Source organism: Globicephala melas, chromosome 8 (genome assembly GCF_963455315.2).
Source record: "Globicephala melas chromosome 8, mGloMel1.2, whole genome shotgun sequence".
Classification (NCBI taxonomy): Eukaryota; Metazoa; Chordata; class Mammalia; order Artiodactyla; family Delphinidae; genus Globicephala; species Globicephala melas.
In genome coordinates this window covers 57,469,490-57,494,641 of record NC_083321.1, presented here as the reverse complement: position 1 = coordinate 57,494,641, position 25,152 = coordinate 57,469,490, and the positions used below count along the sequence as shown (strand labels likewise).

Sequence of the window (25,152 nt, the reverse complement as noted above, 5' to 3'; positions counted from 1 at the left end):
TCACTCTCTGTTACTTCCTTTGTCTAAGGCATTTAACTTGGTGTTGTCACATGTATTATCTCATTTGATGCTCATATTAACTGTATGAAGTGATCTTTGTTACCCTCACATTACCAGAGATTAACTTACTCTTCCAATGCATTGTGGCAGAGTTAGAATGGGAACCAATTCTATCAAAGACCAGTCTTCTGCACTACACTTTCAGATGCCATTCAAAACAGTCCTCATTGCCACATAAATGAATACTGATGTGAAATGTGCATGAATTATTCTAAATCATGGAAGGTTAGACCTTTTCAGATGAAAATGTACTATTAGTTGCAATTGGTTACATTAGTATTAGTAGGTCTGATGTTTTATATGGCTCCAAATTACTGGAAAAAAATCAGCATGACCCGCATACACTACTGTGTAGAAATGAATTATAAATAATTTTGTACAAGTTTCCATAGAATCTAGCATAAATTGAATCATTTCAGTGTGTGAAGTGGTCTAAGAGTGTACTCAGGACCATAAAACATTTTCTTTAATATACTTTATTAAAAGTTACCCAAGATCCAGGAATTTTTTTAAAAATTCCATTAGAATTTCCATTAAAATCTAACTGATGAGGCTAATTAAAAGGTACCATTAAACATTTAAATGTATTAAATAATACTATACTAGATGGATGAGATATGTAATTTTATAAATCATTCTCACTGTTTAATGTGGTATGTATTATTCCCATTTTGTAGCTGAGAAACTGATGTTCAGAGACATTAAGTACTTTTTCCAAGGAGACATACTCCTCAATGGCATAGCATGGATCAGACTCAGGTTTTTCAGTTCCAAAGACTCGTCTGCACCACAGCAAGATTTGTAATATCTTCCTTTACAATAACAGAATTTGAACTTGATGAAAACAGTCCAAAATGACCAATTGAAGGCATTTCTCTCACATAGTGTGTGTGTGTGTCTGTGTGTGTGTTGGGAGCTGGGGAAGCAGGGTTAGATGTCACTTCAGTTTCCTTAATGATCTTTTAAATCTCTCACTTCAAATTGATCATATGGTCACTACTCTCATGCCATCCTGTCAGAAAGTGATTGAAGCCTGATATATATCCATAAACAGAAAGAAAACCTGCTTCTTAGTTGGATGATCCATTATCACAAGTAACTTTCACTAAGACATAAACTTAGTGTAAGGATAAACTTAAGTATAGGGATAGAACGCAGATCTTGGTTTTCTTAAACTAATATTTTTGGTACAGAACTTCCCAGCAACGCATTTTAAATTTGGTTAAGCAACCACTTAACTATATATACTTTTCAGTATCACGAACTTACTTGATGATTATTGCTGATCAACAGAACAGATCTTACTTACCCAGGTGTCAGAGGCAACTTGCAAGGACTTTAACATTCCTAGATTCTCAGAAGCCCAGAGCTGAAAGCAAAATGATGACTTTGTCCAATCAGCACATTTGACAGTGAGGAAACTGAAGCACACTCTTTCAGGAAAAGCTTTAGACACTTCAGTATTTCACTCATGACCTGACTCTGCCTACAGTTCTAGTGTCATCTCCCCATGTTCTCATTCCTACCATTTAACTCTTCTGAAATATTAAACTGCATAAAGTCCTCTTTTCACATAGCCTTTTTCACCAAGCTGATTCTTTCTCCACTTTCCCAGAACTCAGTCTAGTTTTCTCTCTTTGGAGGCTTTCCTTGTCTGCCCCAGGACCTCACGTCCATCCACCTCCTAGGTTGCCATATTTCCCCATAACACCTTGTATTGGCCACCGGCATAACAATTTTCAGGCTGTTTTTAGTTTCTAAAAATTGCATGGCTCAATTCCTAATGCATATGTGTCTATCTTTTTAACCATTGTTATCCCAACCCAAATACAGTGTAGTTGGGCATCTAAGATACACGTCTAGCTCTATCATAGCATACAGAAATGAAATAATAAAAGTACAGGGAAGGTGTATGTTTCCTCTAGGGCTTCTGTAACAAAATAACACAAATTCCATTGCTTAAAACAACAGATATTTATTTTCTCACAGTTCAGGAAACCAGAAGCCTGAAATCAAGATGTCAACAAGGTTCTTTTCTTCCGGTGGCTCTAAAAGAGAAACTGTCCCATACCTCTTTCTTAATTTCTGGTGGTTACCAGCAATCTTTGGTATTCCTTGACTTCTACGTGCAAAACTCCAATTTCTGCCTCTGTGTTTATATGGACTTCTTCTCTCAGGGTCTCTCTGTGTCCCCTTCTCTTCTTATAAGAATACCAGTAATTGGATGTATGGTCCACCCTGAATTCAGGATGACTTCATCTCAAGATCCTTAACTAAGTACATCAGCAAAGACCTTATTTCCAAATGAGATCACATCCTGGGGTTCTGTGTGTATGTGAAGTTTGGGGGACACTATTAAACCCATTACAGAGGGCTAAACGTTTTCTCTAGTCACTTGGTTTTTTGATGGTAGAGCTGAGACTAGACATTTCTATTTCCATAGAGCACACTATCTTGTAAATGATTCATTTATTTGATTTTGTAACAGAAAACCACCAACCTCTTCACTTTGCTGTAGGTATTTGAAAGACAGAGACCCTCTTCAACAAATATTCTATTCTCTAAAAGAAAATAATGAAAATTAATTTCCCATACCTCTACCTGTGTTCACTTCACAGTGTTTTTTCTAGGATAGGAAAGTTTGTAATTAACCAGGTTTTTCTAGGCTAGGAAAGTTCCTAATTAACCAGACATGTCATTAACCAGGCATGCAAACCAGAAGTTTGTAATTAACCAGGCATAACCAAGATGGATGGAGTTAGAGAAGACTCATACCCTGTAGGTTTGTGTATCGCTGTATATACATCTTAATGCTTTTATTTCTCTAGGGTTGTAATTATTTAAAGATAGGCAAAATTATTTTTAGGAAACTTTTTTTTTCTTTTCTGCTGGGAGAAACTCTTCCTTCCCTAGGCTGTTTGCTAAGCCACGAGACTTGATATCAGCCTGGGATCTCTCCTCTCCTGTTCTCTCTTCTCCCCTTCTCTCTCATTAAATAGAAGTATAGGAATTGAGTCAATCTTAAAGTTTTTCTTTTTATCCTGAAGGAAAAATTCTCAAAAAAATCAAGCCAACAGACCAAATAAACCACCTCAAGTCAAAATACTTCCAAATGTTAACTCTTGATTCATTTGTTTTCTGTGATGGAATTTCTTCTCCCAATTTTCTGGTCACTTTGATTTTTATTTACATTAGCTTTGTCCCACATAAGCAACATATATATTATCATGCCCATTTTACAGATGAGGAAAGTGAGATTCAGAGAGCTGCTCTGTCTGTTCAGAATCCCATAGCTAGCAAGTAGCAGTGTTGGGTTTCCAACAAGTTCCTCTGATTCTCAGTTCCAAGCTCTCCCCTGATCCTGTGTCTATCTTGAGCTCATCTTATTTAGAAGCCTTGATCTTTCTAAATTTTTATATTATTACAAGCTGAGACAAGAGTGAGGAGGCCAGATTTGGTCTTGGGATATCCCTGCTGCTCCACTCATGGATCTTAGACTTTTCTTTAACGTGACATAAGGATGGTTAATAATGGAAATTAAATGACCATTGGCCAAGAATGTTCAAAGGGGGTATTTTTTTTTCCTCAGAGAGAGGCCAGAGGGAGATTCCTTGATTTCCTGGGCCAAATTGGTCATTGCAAAAGAATTTATATTACTCACTTGCACTTGATTAAAAATTTAAGCAGCATTCATCCCTTGAATCTTTATAAAGATATTTTCACTTGAAATAAACTTCCTAATGTTCAGATAAAAGTTTCTGTGTTCTGTTATATGAATTCGATTAATTGGTGAGCACCTGTAGGAAGAATTTTGTTTAGTGTGGATGGCCCTAAAAAGATAAGAAATTATGGCTGCTTACATAACCTGCCTAAAATTGTGTCTTCTGGTTATATTGGTAGTATAAATTTTTTTTAGAGGAGAGAAAAGAAAAGGAAAGCAATGAAAAGGAAGGGAGGGGCTTCCCTGGTGGCGCAGTTGTTGAGAGTCTGCCTGCCGATGCAGGGAACACGGGTTCGTGTCCCGGTCCGGGAAGATCCCACATGCCGCGGAGTGGCTAGGCCTGTGAGCCATGGCCGCTGAGCCTGCGCGTCCGGAGCCTGTGCTCTGCAAAGGGAGAGGCCATAACAGTGAGAGGCCCGTGTATTGCAAAAAAAAAAAAAAAAAAAAAAAAGGAAGGGAGGAAGAAAGGAAGGAAAATTAACCAATACATTGGACAACATAGATTCACCAAATAAGTCGTTCACATGACAATTATTTATCACTTGTTACTATATATCAGATACTGGGCTAGAAACTTGTGAACAAACAACTCATTATAATACTGTATATTAAAGGATGACAAAGTCAATATATGGACTAGTGGAAATCCTTAACTGGATATTCAACACAAACTTGAGAAGTAAGGAGTCACCCCTCCTTTTACAGGTAAGGAAACTGGGCTTTAGAGAAGGACACAGAGAGTTAGTGAGCTTACCAATAGCATAAGATGTCTAGTATTTATTTTACTCAACTGTGAGCTATGTAGATGTTAATTCTGGGAACTAGGATTTTCACTTTTTTCTCTGGTGCCTGAAAGATCAGGTCTTGCTTTATAAACACAGGGAATTATCTAAAATTTCTTATAAATCCCGTTAGAAGAGCTCTATAACTATATGCATCATTCTCTAAATTCTGTTCCTGGTTAAATAAATGCAGAAAACAGTCAGTGGAAAAAGCCAGATTTCAATCCTAGGTCTTTTTTCTCCCAGTCCACTGCTTTATTATTATTTTTTAATATCTTTATTGGAGTATAATTGCTTTACAATGTAGTGTTAGTTTCTGCTGTACAACAAAGTGCATCAGCTGTACGTATACATATAACCCCTCCCTCTTGAGCCTCCCTCCCACCCTCCCCATCCCACCCATCTAGGTCATTACAAAACACTGAGCTGATCTTCCTGTTCTATACAGCAGCTTCCCACTAGCTATCTATTTTACACATGGTAGTGTATATATGTCAGTGCTACTCTCTCATTTCGTCCCAGCCTCCCCTTCCCTCCCATGTCCATAAGTCTGTTCTCTACATCTGAGTCTCTATTCCTGCCCTGACAATAGGTTCGTCAGTAACATTTTTCTAGATTCCATATATATGCGTTAATATACGGTATTTGTTTTTTTCTTTCTGACTTACTTCACTCTGTATGACAGACTCTAGGTCTATCCACATCACTACAAATAACTCAATTTAGTTTCTTTTTATGGCTGAGGATATATTCCATTGTGTATAGGTACCACATCTTCTTTATCCATTCATCTGTCGATGGACATTTAGGTTACTTCCATGTCCTGGTTATTGTAAGTAGTGCTGCAATGAACTTTGGGGTACATGTTGAAAAGATGCTCAACATCACTAATCATTAGAGAAATGCAAATCAAAACCACTGGTTTCACCTCACACCGGTCAGAATGGCCATCATCAAAAAATCTACAAATAAATCCTGGAGAGGGTGTGGAGAAAAGGGAACCCACCTGAATTGTTGGTGGGAATGTACATGGATACAGCCACTATGGAGAACAGCATAGAGCTTCCTTAAAAAACTAAAAATAGAAATAGCATAAGACCCAGCTCTTTTAATTCTACTATTTCTTCGAACCCAGTGACCCTCAACTGTAGGTAGTTTTGCCCTTTAAGGAAATTTGGCAATGTCTGGTGACATCTTTTGATTGTCATGACATGGCTGGTGGTGCCATTGGCACGTAGGGAACAGAAGCTAGGGATGCCAGCAAACATGCTGCAATGCACAGGGCAGCCCTGACAATAAAGATTTATCAGCCCAAAATATGTGGTTAGTGAAAAGCAAGTTCTGTCTTGTTAATGTATACTTTATGATAACTAGAACATTATACCAATATTCAAATCAGCACATCTGCTGGAAGATTTAGGAGGAAAAAATATATATATATATATAATATATATATAAAATAGATAAATTCTGTTTTAGTTTGTTTTATTTGTTAGATTATTTTTCTCTTATAATATGTATATCCAAGTGCCTAGCATAGTGCCCACCCAACACATACAAGGCCCTCAATAAATATTTGTTAAATTTAAAAAAAATTATTTATTAAATTATTACTAATTATTATTGAGTGCTATCTTTTGGTCGATTTCTACACATACCCTCTAATTTTAAAAATAATCCTCAAAGAAGGCGTTATCATCTCTACTATTTAAATTTAGTTTCAAATCTCTAAAAATGACTAAGTTGTACTTGGAATCCCTCCAAAACTTTAGGAGCTGACAAGAGTCCCTGCCGCTTTCCTGGAAGCTTATTTTGTATGTATTAGTCATTATAAAAGTTTTTGTGCCCGCAAAATATAGAAAGTTGTACAATATTGCTGTCTTTTATTAAAATATATGAGTTTGCTACCACATAAATATTTGTAACTTTTGAAATTTACATAAAATTGGACTTTTATCACACTTACTGTAGTTTGGAGAACATCCCCATTGTGATTTGGGCTCAGGGGCTGCCCCAACGAGGCGGCTAAAAACACAACACAAACAGACAAACAAAACTTCCTTGATTTCCCACACACTTATTATTTTTTTTACTTTTGTTAAAATATTGATTAACAATGCTGTGTTAGTTTCAGGTGTAAAGTGCTTAAGATATATATATATATATATATATTCTTTTTTTTACATTCTCTTCCATTATAGGTTATCACAAGATATTGAGTATAGTTCTCTGTGCTATATAGTAGGTCCTTGTTGGTTACCTATTTTATATATAGTGGTTTGTCTTTGGAATAAATTCCTCATTAGCCAGGTCATTTAATTCTAGGCTCTTTCTCTTTGTTAAGTTTGAATGCAAACATGAATATAATAAGACAATTTAAATTCAGCTTTTTACAGAAATGCCTTCAGTGAATTAGGTGAGTACGCATGTGTGTGAGAGTGTATATACATGTGCGCTAAAGGAGCATTTATTTGAACAATATGAACAATATTTTGGTATGTTTTAAAAACCTTAGAGGAAATTGTTACTTGTCATTTTATCAAGTAGCTCTTAGTTGTGTAAAGGGTGAAGGCTAAGGGTGGTTATTGATAAATGTTAAATACCAGCTCTGTACCAGGATTTTTGCTGGGTATTTTGGTATGTATCTCTTTTCATCATTTTAATAAATATGTATAAAATATTTCACTGAGCTTTAAAGATAAAGTTAAGAGAGATGACTAGGCAATAAACATATAAAAATATACTCAACTTCACTAGAAATAAAATGAAGTCACATTACCATGACAATGAGATAACATAATATCTCATCCACCAGATTTGGAGAAATTAAAACATCTAACTATTGGCTGTAATGTGAAGCAACAGGTTCTGCTAGTAAAAATGTAACCACTCTGGAAAACAATTTGAAATTAACTAAATAAGTAAAAAATGTGAATGCTTGCGTGGAACTTTTTTTATTAGTGTTTCATTAATCAAGTATTGTGATTAATCACATATGAGCACCTGATGCCCATTAGGCCAGAATGGTGGTGATAGGCTCTATATCCTTTTGACCAGTAATGAAAATCACTGAGCTACAGCTAAATGTATCCAAAGAGATGAATCTCAAACATACATTTCGGTGAAAACAGCAATTTGCGGAAAAAAATTATTCACTATCATTACATGTATATGAATTTCAAAAACACAAACAATTAAACAATATCTTGTTTAGAGATACACAGACATAAGGGAAGAACTTTAAAGTACCCTAAGGGATTGGCTACTCTAAAAATTCATGAGCTTGATTATTTCTGAGAGTGGGTGGAGAGAAAGGGATGGGTCCCGGAAGGGCCATCCAGGGATCTCCAGAGGTATTGGTCATACTTTGTTCCTAAACATGGGTATACATAGATTTAATTTGTCATTTTTCTTTTTCAATTCAAATGAGTATATATATATATATTTTTTGAATTAATTAAATGTTAAACATAAATTATGTTTACTGAGGTAAATCTTAGAAGAGTTATTTAACCTATCCAAGTTTATGCACAGAGAAGTCCCCATTCAGGACTGTGTAATCCAGAGTCCATGCTCACCCGTTTCAGTTTTGGCTCTGCTCAAGGTGAAATCCTCCTAGTGCAGTGCCCAGGAAGAAATTGCCTCTCCTGATAATCATCTTATTTTCTCGTATCCGTGAACGCTATGAACCACCAAGTGTCTTCCTTCATTAACTTAGCTGCCAGAAAGTTTACTCTAATGTACATGTTCAACTACAGTAATTAACTTATCTTAAACACTTAGTCCATATATTTTCTTTCTTGTGATTTCTGATTTCTCACTCACCTTTAAAATTAATTCATTGAAGCAATCCTATTTCATATAGTCTCATATTATAAATAATCTAAAAGATTTTCTTATGAATAGTGAATAAGTAGCTTTTCATAAGAAAATATATAATTTAGAACCATTACATTTTCTTTAAAGATCTAAATTATTGCCTTTAAGGAAGAATCCGTTAGTTTTTTTTTTTTTTTTTTTCTTCTTTTTTCTCATTTCCTAACCCTTTGAGGTTATCATGGTCCTAAAACTGATGAGTTTTCATGTAAAGGAAACAGTCAACAGATTGAAGAGAAAATCTATGAAATGGGAGAAAATATTTGCAAATGATACATCTATTAAGGGCTTAATATTCAAAATATATAAGGAACTCAAAAAACTCAATAGCATAAAAAGCCAAATAACCCAATTAAGAAATAGGCAAAGGACTTGAATAGACATTTCTCCAAAGAAGACATACAAATGGTTGAAAGGTATATGAAAGGTATTCAACATCACTAATCATCAGAGAAATGAAAATTGAAACTACAATGAGATAGCATCTTACATCTGTTAAAATGGCTATTATCAACAAGACAAAAGATAACAAGTGTTGATGAGGATATAGAGAAAAGGAAATCCTTGGACACTCTTGGTGGAAATGTAAATTGGTACAGTCATTATAGAAAACAGTTCATCAGAAAGTTTGAAATAGAACTACCATATGATCTAGTAATCCCACTTCTGGGTATATATCCAAAAGAAAGTAGAATCAGTATCTTGAAGAGATATCTACATCTCCAAGTTCACTGCAACATTATTCACAATAGCCAAGATATGGAAACAACCTACATATCTGTTGATGGATGAATGGATAAAGAAAATATGGTATACGTATACAATGAGAACATATACAATAGAATATTTTTGAGTCAAAAAAAAAAATCGTATCATTTGTGACAACATGGATAAAACTGAAGGACATTATGCTAAGTGAAATAAACCCAACACAGAAAGACACATACTGTGTGATCTCACTTACATATGGAATCTAAAATAGTTGAACTCACAAAAGCAGTTGGAAGAGTGATTGCCAGAGCCCAGGGGTTGGGAGAAGTGGGGAGGTGTTGGTCAAAAGGTATAAATTTCAGTTATTCAGGATGAAAAGTTCTGGAGGTCTAGTTACAGCATGGTGACTATAGTTAATAATACTGTATATTGTAAATTCGCTAAAAGAGTATATCTGTATAACTGATTCACTTTGTTATAAAGCAGAAACTAACACACCATTGTAAAGCAATTATACTCCAATAAAGATGTTTAAAAAAAACAAAGGAAAAAAAAAACAGATCAGAAAAAGATCCCCAAACTACTATCTGGTAAGGGGGAATACAACAAGAAATCAGGAGAAGTTTATTAAGTTTATAATTTTTTCCAAGTATATCAAAAAAGCCATTTCTATTTGCCTTTAGTGCATTTTCTTTTTGACGCTCAGGCTCAGCGGCCATGGCTCACGGGCCCAGCTGCTCTGCGGCACGTGGGATCTTCCCGGACTGGGGCACGAACCCATATCCCCTGCATCGGCAGGCGGACTCTCAACCACTGCGCCACCAGGGAAGCCCCATATACAATTTTTTTGTGTGAATTATAATTCAGTAAAGCTGGGGAAAAAATTAGCTATTAAAAGAAAAAATAAAATCAATGAGTTCTCAGTTTGGGATAAAACAGGTGTATAGCATTGTCCTGGGAAAATGTATGTACTCCAGGTGCAGTTTTATTTTGGAGAATATGCCAAGTCAGTAATCACAAGAAAGCTTCTCCAGAATGAATCACCTTTTGAAAAATATGTTGAGCCATAAAAGGCCTTACATAAATACATGATTATCTTTCTATGTATGGAGAAGGCAGGGGGAGGAAAGGATCAGAAGATAGATCGTACTGAGTTATATAGGGGAAGTACTAGGCTCTCTTTTACGCAGCTCCTCAGAAGGCAGCCGAGGCCAGTGTGATGAAGAATGTTATCTGTAATTGAGTATTCAGCTTTTCTCATAGTTTTAATTATCTTTTTCAGGATGAAGGTTGGTAACTATAGTAATATATCTGACCAGTAAACCTCAGTGTCATTAGGAAAGTGGGTATAATTGTTTTAAACACTGCAAACCAAATTTATATAACTTTCAAAGGCATTCTGTAGTCCACGTACAAAGAAAAGTGCAGGCGATAGAGAATCAGAATGATATGATTTGAATCTGAGTTCTGCTGCTTCATACATGCTTGGCTTCTTAACGCATCAAATGTAAGGTCTCTGAGCCTTTACAGATATCTGAGATGGGAATGAAAACATATTTACACGGCTATCATGAGGATTATATGATTCAGTATGCGTTAGAGCTTACCATCACAGAGTCACAGAATACCTGTCACAGAGTCATATTTGGGTAGTAACTGTCAGGTCTCTTGGCCACAGTGTGAAACTAACATGAGTTTGTAGCTTAATCCAGTTTCTATATTCAAGCATTGATGAGGTGCTTGATTGATTGATTAATTCCTTAATGCATTCATTTTGATTAATTTATTCATATAAAAAGCATTTATTAGTCACATACTCAATGGTGAATTAAACCTATTTTTTGCAAAATATTACTTCAGAAAATATTACATATATTATCTTGAAGAATGCATGCAAAATCAAAGCACTACTCAGATATCAGCAATATATTCTATAAGCACTCCCAGAAATGAAAATTAGTATATATTAACAACAATAGGTGAAAAATAGTCAGGATATATTAGCATTCATGAATGGTTGTATAGGCAGATAAGCCATGGCAGAGAATGGGGAAGCAGACACAAGAAGTAAATCTTATCAACAATGTCAGACCAAAAGCCAACCTACAGGCATTCGATCTTTTCAGTTTTTCAGCCATTCATTCAGTCATTTGTCTGTCCTCCAGTCTGCATGTTCTTTCTTTCTTCCTCTCTCTCTATCCACCAACTCATCAATCCATCCCATAAATACTTATTAAACCCCTAGTTCTGGGCATTAAAAATGTAATGATAGGTCCATTTCCTCAAAGACCTAAGTATGTAGCTGCAGAATGAGCATAGAATAGGTAATTATAGAGCACTGAGTTTTAATAGCATTTTATATAGATTCATGGCTATGAACTCAGGATTTGGAGTCATGAAGACCTATATTTGAATCCCAGCTCCTCTACATAGTAAATTTCAGCAAATGAATTAACCTTACTTAGCCACCATTTGTTTAGCCATTAGCTTGTGATTGTAATAGTGTATATTTTGCAGGACCATTGCGCAGGTGAAATGAAATAATGTGTGAGAAGTTTGATTCAATGTTTGAAATGTCCTCATGATGTTAGATGATGTAGAGAAACTAAATTGATCTTGGTGTGGAGATGCCAGAGATATTCTCCAGAATGACCCTTTAGAGCTGTGTCCTGGAAGGGAGTAGACTTTTCCAGGTAGCCAGCCACCGTATAGGAAGAGATGGTTGTGGGCAGATAGAATGGCATTTGCAAAGCATTGTTGAGACTAAAGTGTTGGGTGTAAAATTCTGTTGCCACTTAAGCCCTTCAGTTTTCAAAGCCATCTGTGGGAAAGCAAGTGAAGGAAGAAAGGATCTAAAATAAAGAAAGCACAGTCCAGAGAGTGAGAGAGAGAGAGGAGAATGATAGTGTGCACTAGAGAGAGCTTAGAAATAGGGACTTAACAGAGTTCTTCAGGCTGAGTCTGTGTAGTGTTTAGGAGCTTCACAGGTTTAAAAGCTAACACATAAGATTAATGGCAATTATTAATAAAAGGAGAATAAACTTTTATTTCAATCAATGAATTATTTGATTTGCTAAATGGAGTAAGAAAACATTAGATCTAATTAAAAGTTTTAGTAGGTTTAGTTTCTTTTAATTTTTTGCCCAAGTACATCAGTACTTTTCTTCAAATATCTGATTAAATATAGGGTTTCTGATATTTAGTCAACTGCAAAAATAATATGTTAGCTCTTCTCTGCGGGATATATTGCACAGAATATATTGTACACAGACAAGCAGAATATATCATTTGCTATTAAAGTGAGGTTATTTTGATGAATCATAAAAATATATTTAAAATGTAGTTAAAGGAGAAGGATGACATCAAACACTTGTAAGTTCCTTGAGAGCAAATGTCTAATCCTGAATATTTACTACCAAATATCTACCATAAGGCAGTGAAGTCTATAAATACTCACCAAGTGCTTAACTGTTCTGTTGAATTAAGATTTTAGAGGGTGGGAATATATTTTGATTTTTATAGTGTCTGGAATTGTAATAGAAATTTATGAAGTTATATTTTATAATTATAAGGTTTCTTACTTCTGAGGATATTAACAGTGATTCATGGTCACAGAGTCCAATTTGAAGAACAACAATTCAAGTTAACCCTTTATAGTATCAGGCTTACTGGTTCTTTCAATTCCTTGTAGATATATTTATAGATTTTCATGTAGCAAACATTTGAGGTTCTATTATGCATCAAGGTAACAAACTAGGCACTAAAAAGGTAAGATACAAATGAAGATATGGGCCCAACTTGCTCAGGGAAGATATAAAACAGGAATACCAGAGAACTCTATCACAAGGTGAAAAGTGGTAAGTCCTATGGTAGGTCCAGATAAAATATGGGGAAGTTCATTTATTTCTTGAACACAGGTATTCTCCACTCTTTCAGAAATCTGGACCCTCAATATTTTCTTTTCTTTTTTTAATTAGGGGAGAAAATAAGATCTAAAGGAATGAAATCATGTTGGTTAATCAAGGTTTCTTGACATAGGTAGACAAATCGGTCAGCTCAGTTAACACTGAGATCCTTTTATGTGCCAGCTATCTTTTTAATCACTTCACATGAATTGGCACAACTAACCTATAAAGTAGTTATTTTGATGATTCCCATTTATAGATAAGGACACGGAGGCACAGGGAAGTGGACTAATTTCCATGAGTCCTCTCAGATAGTAAAAGGTAGAGCCAGGACTGGTTCCTGCATCAACATTCTTACTTATTATGTAACACTATCACTAAAAACAAACAAACAACAAAAGGCATGTTTCTTCCACTGGAAGACAGACAATTTAGGTACAATGTGGAAATGCCATCATAGACACATGTACAAGGTGCTCTAGATGATCTGAGAAGGGAAACCTGTTCCAGAATGTGTGTGGTCATGGGAGAGAAGGTATGATCACACCTAAGTTAACCTCCAAGGACAAGTAGGAGTTAGAAAAGAACAAAAAGAAATATACTGTATGCCCAAGGGGAGGCAGCAGCATAAACAAAGCCAGAGTTACAAAATAAAAACCCAAAAAACTCGTGTCTTTAGGAAGCAACAAATATAGCAGACTCCATCCCCACTGCTCTGCAAAACTTCATAGTTACAATCCTGAAAAACCTCCAAGGTTGGAGGATTTGCATCTGGGAAAATCTAGAATGGAGGGAGACCACTGTGATATGCAAATATATAAAGGTCCTTATAAATACTTTTTCTATGTTTGTTAAAGTAAGTGAATAATAACAGCATACCAAATAAAGACTATGATAAAAAAATTTAAAGTCTTTGAGAATAATAATAAGTGAATAATTGATACTTATTTACCATCCCTTACTTCTTGGAACTTGCTAAAAAAAAATTAGGATATCTCATTCTCTCTCTCTCTCCCCCCACCTCAATTCTCTCCAGCCTATAGAATTTGAGAGTGTTCAAAGATTTTCCACTGCTTTCTTTATCTTTCTTTAGACTTCATTTAAATCCTCCTCCTACACTATCATGATTTTGTCTCATATTCCTATTTCAAATTTTGTTTTCTCTCTTTTTAAAAACTTCCTGCAAAAAATAGAAATGACTTAGTTTCTTTGTTTGTGGAATAAAAATACTCAGCTAAAGCTTTGTTTTAGAAGAAAATGCACTTGTGCTCCCAGTATAAATGAGGAAGCTCACAAATGGAGAGAAAATGGAGATTGGAATCACAAAACCATACTAAGTGAAGCAGGAGTGGCTCCAGAGAGAAAGATATTGATCTTGAACCCCTAGCTTCACCACTTAGTAATACTGTAACTTTGGTAAAACTACCCTCTCTGAACCTCAGTTTCTCATCTATAAAATGTGGATGATAGTAGTACTCACAGGAGATTGTGCTGAGTTTTAAAGGTATAATTCACATTAAAGACTTATTGCAGTGCCAGGCACATTAAAAATGGTTACAAAATGTTAGTCTGGACAGTTGGAGAAAAGCCAGGTCATAGCCGATCTTGTATAGCTTGCTAAGAATTTGTGGTTCATTCTGTGAGCTGCGTGACTCCATCTAAAGGGACTGAAGCAGTGGAAAGACTGGGTCAGGTATTTATTTAAGATGGATGACTCTGCCAACTAAGCTGAAGATGGTTTGGAAGTGTGCAAACCAGAAGCAGAAATGGAGAGAAAAACATGGATCCAGCCATACAGTGCATTTGTTCCAAATGCATATTCTCTGGCTTACCACCTAAGGAATGCCAGTTTACGGCAAAGACGATGGAGATTTTAAAATGTCAGGGCCCCGTCTTAATAAAGTGTTGCTTTTAGCAGTTACTCTGAAAGACAGGTTTTAGTAATTCCATGGCTTCCCTTAGGACCATAGGTATGATGAAGTCTTTTACTTGTAAATGTACAAGGTGTAGTTTTTAACTGAAGTGAATATAAAATTTTGCATGTCACTGAAGGCCAAGCTATTACTCTCTAAGGCCACATAGAGACTCTGCCAGGAATTGATACCCTTTTCCCATCCAAGCCGTCTGTGCAGGGATGCACCACCAGTATTTTAATCTTGGGATATGAATTCAAGAGGTGTATATCGATGTGATTTTCTCCACATTAACCAACGTGCTTGGGGCATAGCCTTCGTCACAAGTCCTTATGGTAAAAATTCAATGAAATGTGTGTACCTTTTGCTCTTCAGAGCAGAGGAATTGTAGGTCACAAATGCCATGGATAGCTGAGACACAAAAATGTATTATTCATCATTCTAGTGCATTTTGAAGTCAATGGACACAAGGCCATTTAATTCTGGCTTTTCCAATGCACATGTAGCTTTTTTTTAATTGAAGTGTAATTGACATACAATATCAATTTTAGGTATACATCATATGATTCAATATATTCTGAAGGACAATACGTCTAGTTACCTTGTTACCCTACAAAGTGATTACAATATTATTGACTATATTCCCTGTGCTGTACAGGACCACTTGCACTTGCCAGTCCCAGCCAAGGAGTCAGGTGCTGTAACCGCGGGAGCTCTTTGGCTTCAGCAACGTGGAAGGAGTGTGCTGCTATCACTTGCCCCACGTTCAAGCTCATCAGCCTGTGCTGGCAGGTAAGGTTGGGAATGCAACATTGGCATCTGCCAGTGTCTCCATCTCTGGGGAATCTTTCCACCATCTCCTGCCCCTCCAGCCAATGCTCTTCAATTTGCAAATTTCTAACTGCTGTTATTTCACTGGGTCTCAAGGAGAGTGAGACCACATATGAGCCTTTTAAGAGGGAAGTCTCTGTTTCCTATAGCGCTGTGGGATCCTTGGATGTCAGCCTCGTTGGTTTTCTAAGCCGACATTTTGGGGACTCATCTTTCTGCTGTAGATCCTAGGGGCTGGGGTGCCTAATGTGAGGTGGCAACCCCTTGCTCCCCTGGGAGAAATGTCATCTGGTGAGATCCCTCCCTATTATGTGCTGGCATTCTGGGTGAGAGCATTTCTCTGCCTCTCCTATCCATCTTCATGTGGTCCTTTTTATCCTTTGTCATGATGCAGGTGTTCAGTTTGTTCTCGGGTTCTTTTCAGAGGGAATTGATCCATAGGCAGCTATATATTTGTTGTGTCAGTGGGAGGAGGTAAGTTCAGGCTGTTTTTATGCTGCTATCTTGAACCACTCTCTCAGATATGTATCTTTATCTTAACTATTAAGTACTTTCCGCTTTGTACCACATGATCTAACAATCACAGTAAGTATATTAGTAGAACTATGATTATATCTCAAGAATCTTCTAATGTCAACAGAAGTTATGTCCCATGTATAAATTCTTTCAATAGAGCTCTACTCTATTTGATAGGGAGGGTAGAAAATTACATGTATTATATAGATAAATATAATAGTCAACCTGTTATACAGATTTTTTTAATTGGGAGTTTTGGTAAAGTCATCTTGAAGCTAGTAAAAGACACCATGTCTAGGGCTCATTCTAATGCATTGTGATTTAAGTTTTATTTATTTATTTTTAAAGTTTAAATATTTAAAGATGTGTCTTCCCATACTCAGTATTGCTGCTTAGAAGGAACCACTTTAACTCTACTAATTTATCTTATTATTTACTGTGGTCATTAATTTCATATTGCCAAATGAAATAATTACACTGCTAATTCTTGAGTTATAAGTTTTTGACATTATTTATTGACTTGTGTTATGATAGATGAGGACTTATCACACTTATACCATATCTCAAGATTAAGGAGGTTCCCATGTGGAATAATGTGGTACAGGTCTCATCCTGGGTCTCTTATCCCTACTTGGTTACTTTCTCATTTTGAATTCTTAATCAAGTTATTCATTTTCCTGATTCTCTCTTTTCTTATCAATAAAATGAGGCTAACACTACACTAAACTCTATTTCTCAGTACTTCAGTTCTCTTAAACTTATGATTTTTGATGTAGTGCCAAATCATGTATAATCTTCCCAAATTCAAGTCCTCTCATTTTTATTGTGATCCACAAGAGACTAAACATTGGCTGGGACTTACAATTTCTTTTATCTCCCTTTACTCTGGATTCCACAACTGCAGTGCTCTGCTCTCCAATGGTAGTGGTACCTCCTAAGTAGAAATCAAACCTGTTCAGTTGTCCCTTTTCACTACCTTCTCCTGTTTCTTTAGACTCCTCAACTTCAGTTCTTTGATGGATGTGGTACTGATTCTGTGGAAATCTCATGATGCCTAGTAGTGTTCCCCTTGGGAGATTAAACTAAGTAGTGTCAGTGAAAGTGCTTTTTAAATTGAGAAGTTATTCATGATAGGCCAGCAGTGATGGAGCTAGTAATATTGTTAGTTTCGTAGTTTGGTCCAGGACTTCTTGGGTCTGTCTTAAAATTAAAAGCTCACACTCCAGCATAAGAACAAATCTTCATACTTTCCCAAAGGCAAAGACATGGATTGTAATACTACATTGAAGCCAAGTTCATGTCAACTTCAAATTTTCTACCCCGGGTTAAAATTATGTACTGGATTTTTCTGCTTCCTTTGAAGACTCAGTAGCATAACGTGTCCCTATCTTCTTAAAACATTATGAGGAAAAACAGAGGATTGGATAACATCTTCAATAAGTCAGTATTGGCTGTTGTATATCATCTGATCTTCTGCTTAGAAATGGGGTGATTTCTTTGGGGAAAATTCATGAAGATTTGCTTGGTTTGCTTTTAAATGGTTCAAAGGCTTGTTCTAAATAAATCTCTCTGGAGAAAACTCTAGCTTAAAATCTTACCACCAATGGCTGGATTTGCTGTGATTTTTCTGAAAAAAATATCCATTTACAAATAATAAATGCAATGCTACAGAATTTTGAAGAATAACCAGGGAATTCCAGTTGCTATTGCTCAGTTCTTATAATCCTCAAATCTCTGGTTTTCTGTCTGTCATATTCTCAGTAGCTGGGTCAGTCACTGCTTCCTACAAATGACCTAAGCTTTCAGCAAAGCCCTGGGGTGCCTGCACTGCTTTTGAGCTACCATCAACTTTCTCCTTCCAAGGTATATGCTGCCTATGTCCCCACAAGCATTAGACCATAACCAAAACTGCAGAGGAATGGTACAGCTTCCCTCCTTTGTAAGAAATATTATCAGTACTAACAACCTTCTCTAGTATTCTACCAAGTAAGACTGCTCTGCTTTTTTCTGCAGTTTCCATGGAGAAATACAGATTTTTGACTTATAATTATGAAAATAATCCTTATCCACACCATATTCATGCCTAGAATATTTGCCAGCCATGGTTATATGATTTATATACATTATCTCTAGCCCTTATAATAATTATTATCCCGATCTACAGATGAAGAAATTGAAACTTGTAAAGGAAAAATAATTTTCCCAAGGTCACATAGTCAGAAGCAGTCTTTGAGAATGGGTCAGTCTGATCTCACTTGCCGTCCTTGTTTTGTTTTTCCTATTGATTTTAATTTGGTTAAGGAAAAACCAGTACAAGACGGGGGACTTTGATGTTGTTCGGGAGTAAGTCTCATTTTAGAAAGAATTTGGATATCATCGTAATTATCCATCCATTCTCATGACACCTTATATATCAGCAATTGTACTAGGGGATGAGGATATAAAATTGAATCAGACATGACCTTTGCTCTTAAGGAACTCATAGTTTAGTTGAGCATGGGGCGAGGGGTCACATGTTCTCACTAAATGATTTGTATGAGTCAGGATAGGGTAAATTGCTATCACACTTACTCCTCAAACCCCAATGACTTAATGAAATAAAAGTTTATCACTCAAATCACACTTCAGTGTGGGTGCTGGTTGGAGGGCAGAGGCTCCACTCTCATCAGTACTTCAGGGGCACAGGCTTCTTCCATCTTGTGCCTCCCTCTTATGCAGATCCCCAGACACATTCTCATTCACCCCCTGACTGAAGAACAAGAGCAATGATTGTGTATGGGAAATTTAAATGGGTTAGAACAGGGCAAGAAGCAGTCAACATCACTTCTGTTCATCGTATTACACTGGCCAGAAAATAGTCATATGACCGTATCTAACTGCAAGGGAAGCTGGAAAATGTAGTGTAACTCTGTGGTCAGGAAGAAAAAGACATAAATATTGGTGAGTAATCTCTGTCATATCCTTCTGTAGTCTATTACAGTGAGAATTGAAAGACAAATACCAGTTGGCCAATTAGAAGGAGTATAGGCAATTGGAGAGGAAATCATTCATTTACTTATTTAACACAAAATTTGAAGCACTTAACATTTTCCAGGTAATTTTGTAGATTCCAGGATAGCATGACTGAACAAAACAAGATCACTGTTCTTATATGATTTATATTATGGCAGGAGGGGATGATATATAAATAAATAAGTGAGAAAATATCAGTTGGAGATACATGTTATAAAGGAAATAAAACGTAGTGATGTGATAGAGCATCTGAACAGTTACTTTGGGCTGGCTGGTCAGGGAGTTACATATGCAAAGAGGAGGTGAAGGATACATCAGAAAGTGTAGCAGGTTCAAAGAGAAGAGTTGTGACTAGGGTATAGTATCTGGAACTTAGTGATGGGTGATGGGAAATGTGACTGCATAGGTAGGTTAGGACTAGATGTTAAAGGAGCTTAAATGATAGGTTAAGGTTTTTATTTACTTTTATAAAATTTATTTTACTGAAGTATAGTTGATGTATAATGATGTGTTAATTTCTGCTGTACAGCAAAGTGATTCAGTTATATATATTTTTTCATATTCTTTTCCATTATGGTTTATCACAGGCTATTGAATATAGTTCCCTGTGCTATACAGTAGGACCTTATTGTTTATGCATTCTGTATATAATAGTTTGCATCTGCCAACCTCAAACTCCCAGTCCATCCCTCCTCTATCCCCCTTGCCCTGAGCAACCACAAGTCTGTTCTCTATGTCTCTGAGTCTGTTTCTGTTTCATAGATAGGTTCGTTTGTGTCATATTTTAGATTCCACAAATGAGTGATATCATTTGGTATTTGTCTTTCTTTTTCTGACTTACTTCACTTAGTATGATAATCTCTATGTCCATCCACGTTGCTGCAAATGGCATTATTTCGTTCTTTTTTATGGTTGAGTAATATTCCATTGTATATATGTACCACATCTTCTTTATCCATTCATCTGTCAACAGACATTTAGGTTGCTTTCATGCCTTGGCTATAATGAATAGTGCGGCTGTGAACATAGCAGGGCATGCATCTTTTGATTTACACTTATGTCCAGATATGTGCTCAGGAGTGGGATTGCTGGATCATATGGCAACTCTATTTTTAGTTTTTTGAGGAACCTCCATACTGTTTTCCATAGTGGCTGCACCAATTTACATTCCCACCAACAGGGTAGGAGGGTTCTCTTTTCTCCACACCCTCTCCAGCAGTTGTTGTTTGTAGACTTTTTAATGATTGCCATTCTGACCAGTGTGAGGTGGTACCTCATTGTAGTTTTGATTTGCATTTATCTAATAATTAACAATGATGAGCATCTTCCCATGTGCCTGTTGGCCATGTGTATGTCTTCTTTGGAGAAATGTCTATTTAGGTCTTTTGCCCATTATTCAACTGGGTTGTTTGGGTTTTTGTTATTGAGTTGTATGAGCTTTTTGTATATTTTGGAAATTAAGCCCTTGTTGGTCTCATCATTTGCAAATATTTTCTCCCAGTCCATAGGTTGTCTTTTCGTTTTGTTTATGCTCTCTGCTGTGCAAAAGCTTATAAGTTTGATTAGGTCCCATTTGTTTATTTTTGCTGCTATTTCTATTGCATTGGGTTTACTTTTTTTTTTCTTTTTTACTTTATCCTTTATTCAACAAGAATCCATTGCTGTAGGGAGCAACTCAATAAGATTTTGAAAAACACTGACAATTTTAATGCAGTTGGATTGGAAAGAAGCTAAGATTAGAAGGAGGAAGGCCAAGCAAGCTAGTTAATAAGAAGTCATGAAACGCTGAACTGAGGAGGAAGTAGTGTAGGTTTAGGAGCAAGGTGGGGTAGAGTGCAGAGACATTTCTGGGATAAAATGGGCGGGCTTTTTGACTAACAATCTGAGTGATGAAGAAGAGAAATCAAACACCTCGTAGGTTTCTAGTTTGAGCATCTACTGCTCTTATTCACTAGGCAGATGATACACAGGGTTAGAGGGAGCTGGTTGGGAGTGCAGTAGAGAAAACTTGAGTTTACTATTCACTTTTATCATTTGTCTGTTTTACATAGAAGTGGAGAATTCTTGAGAGCATTAGAGATAGAAATTCATGCCCCATTTTTACTTAGGCATTGTGTGTACTAACTTTTAATACTCTTTTCATTCTACTGTGTCCTGGAAAAAGAGAAAGGACAGAGGTAATAGTACAATATTTAATGTGCATTGTACACTTTGCATACAACCTCTCATTTTGTCCTCATTATACACATTTGAAGTTGGCAATATGTCCTTGTCTTTAGAAATGGGGAAACAGAGGCCCAGAGAAAAACTTGCCCTTAATCCCACAGTTAGAAACAGAATTGGGATCTGAACACAGGTCAGGTGAAAGTAGGGGAGCACTGTCATTTGTAGCACCACGAACAACGCCATCAGGCAATTTGCCCAGAAGTGAAGAAAGCATCAGATCAGGACTCCAGCACTGATTTCCAACCTCAGTGTCTATTCTCTCTCCGTTGTATATTTCAGATACTCACCAGAAACAAACTAATAACATGAATGAAACCTGCACACAGGTATTGGGTTTTCATTCCTCATTGTCATCACTGAAAATCAAATGCCACAAAGGTCATTTTTATTGCTTATTTAAAAGGTACTTTTATTTAAATAACAGTGCTATTTAGCTATTTATAAGTCTTTCAAGCTACTACTGCTCTTTTTCAAACTGTTCTCAGACTGAAAATTTTACCTATGTAGAAAGAGATTTAATAACCTTTCAGGGAAAAAAGAAGTTTGACCAGCAATTATTTTTAGTAGCAAATTGATTTTGCAAATCAAATTTTGCCAGACTTAAAAATAAGGAAGGTACAGGGACTTCCCTGGCAGTCCAGTGGTTAAGACTCTGCGCTTCCACCGCAGGGGGCACAGGTTCTATCCCTGGTGGAAGAACTAAGATTCCACATGCAGTAGGACCAGGAAAAAAAAAAAAAAAAAAAGGATGGTACATAGTTAAATAGGTGAGACGTATAGTTATGTGGGCTACCAGAAAGTGCACTGGAATGAGAATCAGTAATCTAGAACTGTATGAATGGCTCTTTGCTAATTTTTTTTACTCATTTGCTTATTCATTTTCTCAATCCTTCAATACAAATTCATTAACTAGGCACTATAGAAGGCCCTGGAGTAACAAAAGGATGAGAGATATAGATAACCTACAAGTTTTCACAATTTAATATTGGCTATAATGCCATCAAACACTAAAATCATTAATACATTCATTCATATTTTACAAAAAAATCAACACATATTTAATTAGCCCCAGCTATGTTTCAAGCACTGTTCTGGGCACTGGAAATACGATGGTATAGAAGAAAAAACACTGACTTGCCTTTACTGTGCACACATTTTCAATGGAAATAACAGACAATGAATTGTTGATAGATACATAAGTTCAGGTCAGAGAGTGACAAAATGATATGAAGAAAAATAGTGAGCTTCTAGTTTTAGGTAAAGTGGTGTGATAAGTAATACTATGTGCCAACTTGACTTGGTCATGGGGCACCCAAATATTTAGTTAAATGTCATGCTGGATGTGTCTGTGAGAGTGTCTCTGGATGAGTTTAACATTTGTTTTGGTAGACAGAGTAGATGGCCCTCCCCATATGGGTGGCCTCATCCAATCCATCTGCTGCCTGGAGAGAACAAAAATGATAGAGTAAAGGAGAATTGGCTCTCTGCCTGTCTTCCACATGAGATATTAGACTTCTGCCTTTGGACTCAGACTTGGAATGAAGCTTAAATCTTTCAGCTCTGCTGCTTCTCAGGCCCTCAGATTAGTACCCCTCCCCCTCCCCCCCTCCTTTTTCTTTTTCTTCTTCTCCTCCTTCTTCACCTCTTCCTCCTTTTTCTTCTTCTTCTTCTTCTCCCCCTCCTCTCTCTCTCTGTGTGTCTCTCTGAGACACAGAGACACAGAGGCAGGGAGAGAGATTGTTTCTTTTCCCCCAGAGAACCCTGACTAGTAAAAGTAGTCAGGAAAGAAACCAAAATGAAGTTCAGGAGTGAGAGTGAGCCCCATGGATATTTAGGGGAGGAATATCCCATACAGGCAGAACTGCAAGTACAATGGCTCTGAGGTGGGAGACGCAGCAGGGATGCCAGTGTGGCTGGAGTGGATTTAGCAAATAACGAGTGATTAGAGGGACATTCTGTGGCCAATTCCTTAGAACCTTATTACCATAGTAAAGATACTAGGTTTTATTCTATGTAGAATTGTCAGCCAGCCATTAGAAGGTTTTTGGTAGCTCACTCTCAGATGGTTCACAAAAACACTAATAGTAATGGGGCTATGCAGAGAGAGAGAGAGAGGAGAGGAGAGAAGAGGAGAACAAATGCCACAGAGCAAATGCAGCAAAACCTTAATAGTTGGGGAAACTGTTTTCAAGGATACGGGAGTTCTATGTACTGTACTTACAACTTTTCTATAAATTTTAATTATTTCAAAATAAACTATTGACACGTTTTTGAAAATTGTGGCTCATTTGAACACTCATATCTTTGGAATAAGAACTGAAGTCAGTTGTCACTTACAAATGTTTACCTTGACCAAGTCACAATTTCTGAGCATCTTCATTTTTCTTACCTGCCAATTAGTACATACTTAGATTTTTTTTTTTTTTTTTGCGGTACGTGGGCCTCTCACTGTTGCGGCCTCTCCCGTTGCGGAGCACAGGCTCCGGAAGCACAGGCTCAGCGGCCATGGCTCACGGGCCCAGCCGCCCCGCGGCATGTGGGATCTTCCCGGACCAGGACACGAACCCGCGTCCCCTGCATCGGCAGGCGGACTCTCAACCACTGCGCCACCAGGGAAGCCCTGTACTTAGATTTTTTGTGAGAATTCAATGTTTTTTATATATATATATATATATATATACACACACACACACACACACACACACACACATAGAGAGAGAGAGAGAGATTAACTGGCACATAGTATCAACTAACACTGGCTATTATTATAATGGAAAATAATATGTGCAAATAACCAGAGGAATTTATATATATTTCAGATATCAACATCAAGCGATAGCAAGTAAAATATAATGTATAAATTTACAGAGTATAATTTCAGGCATCTGAATAGTGGCATAGGGAGAATTTGGAGATTTGATTCAGACCAACAAGTATCTATTAAGTATTGCCTATGTTACAGGAACAGTGCTTGGGATCAGAGATTCAGAGACAAAGAAAACACTTTTAATCCAAAGAGATTTTCCACAAGAGAGATAAGAAACCAGTTAATTGTTCTATAGTATGAAATAAGATATGGCAGAGGTAAACACAAAGTGCTACGAAAGCAAAATCAATGTCCATCTAACCCATTTATTGGTAATGGCAACAGTATAAATGAATTATATGAGTTTACCAAATTTACCAAAAAAAAGAGAAATATTTGCAAGGGATTTTATAATTCAAACTTCTGTTTGGTTATTTTTATTGACACTAAAATTCATTTCCCTCATATCCACTGTATGTGTTACTTTACTTTTTTTGATTTTTCTAGTTGTCTTTTTCTTATCTCGTCAGACTAAAAGAACACTTTAGATAGAAGGAATTCTATTGCCACCTAAAATTTCAGTGAAGAAGGCGGTAATTTTACGTAAGTTCAAGCAAATGAACTTATATACACAACAGAAATAGACCCACAGATGTAGAAAACAAACTTATGATTACCAAAGGGGAAAGGCTGCGGGGGAGGAATAAATTAGGAGTTTGGGATTAACACATACACACTACTATATGTAAAATGGATAACCGAAAAGGACCTACTATATAGCACAGAGAACTAT

The 25,152-nt window shown here is 36.5% G+C and overlaps 1 long non-coding RNA gene across 1 annotated transcript in view; it reads left to right on the top strand.

The window, feature by feature from the left end:
• Positions 1-25,152, top strand: part of LOC132597763 (uncharacterized) — a 2,174,902-nt gene that overhangs the window by 934,091 nt on the left and 1,215,659 nt on the right. Inside the window, exon 5 of the long non-coding RNA XR_009565047.1 lies at positions 15,627-15,760. This is a non-coding gene — a long non-coding RNA (uncharacterized lncRNA). The remainder of the gene's footprint in view (positions 1-15,626; positions 15,761-25,152) is intronic.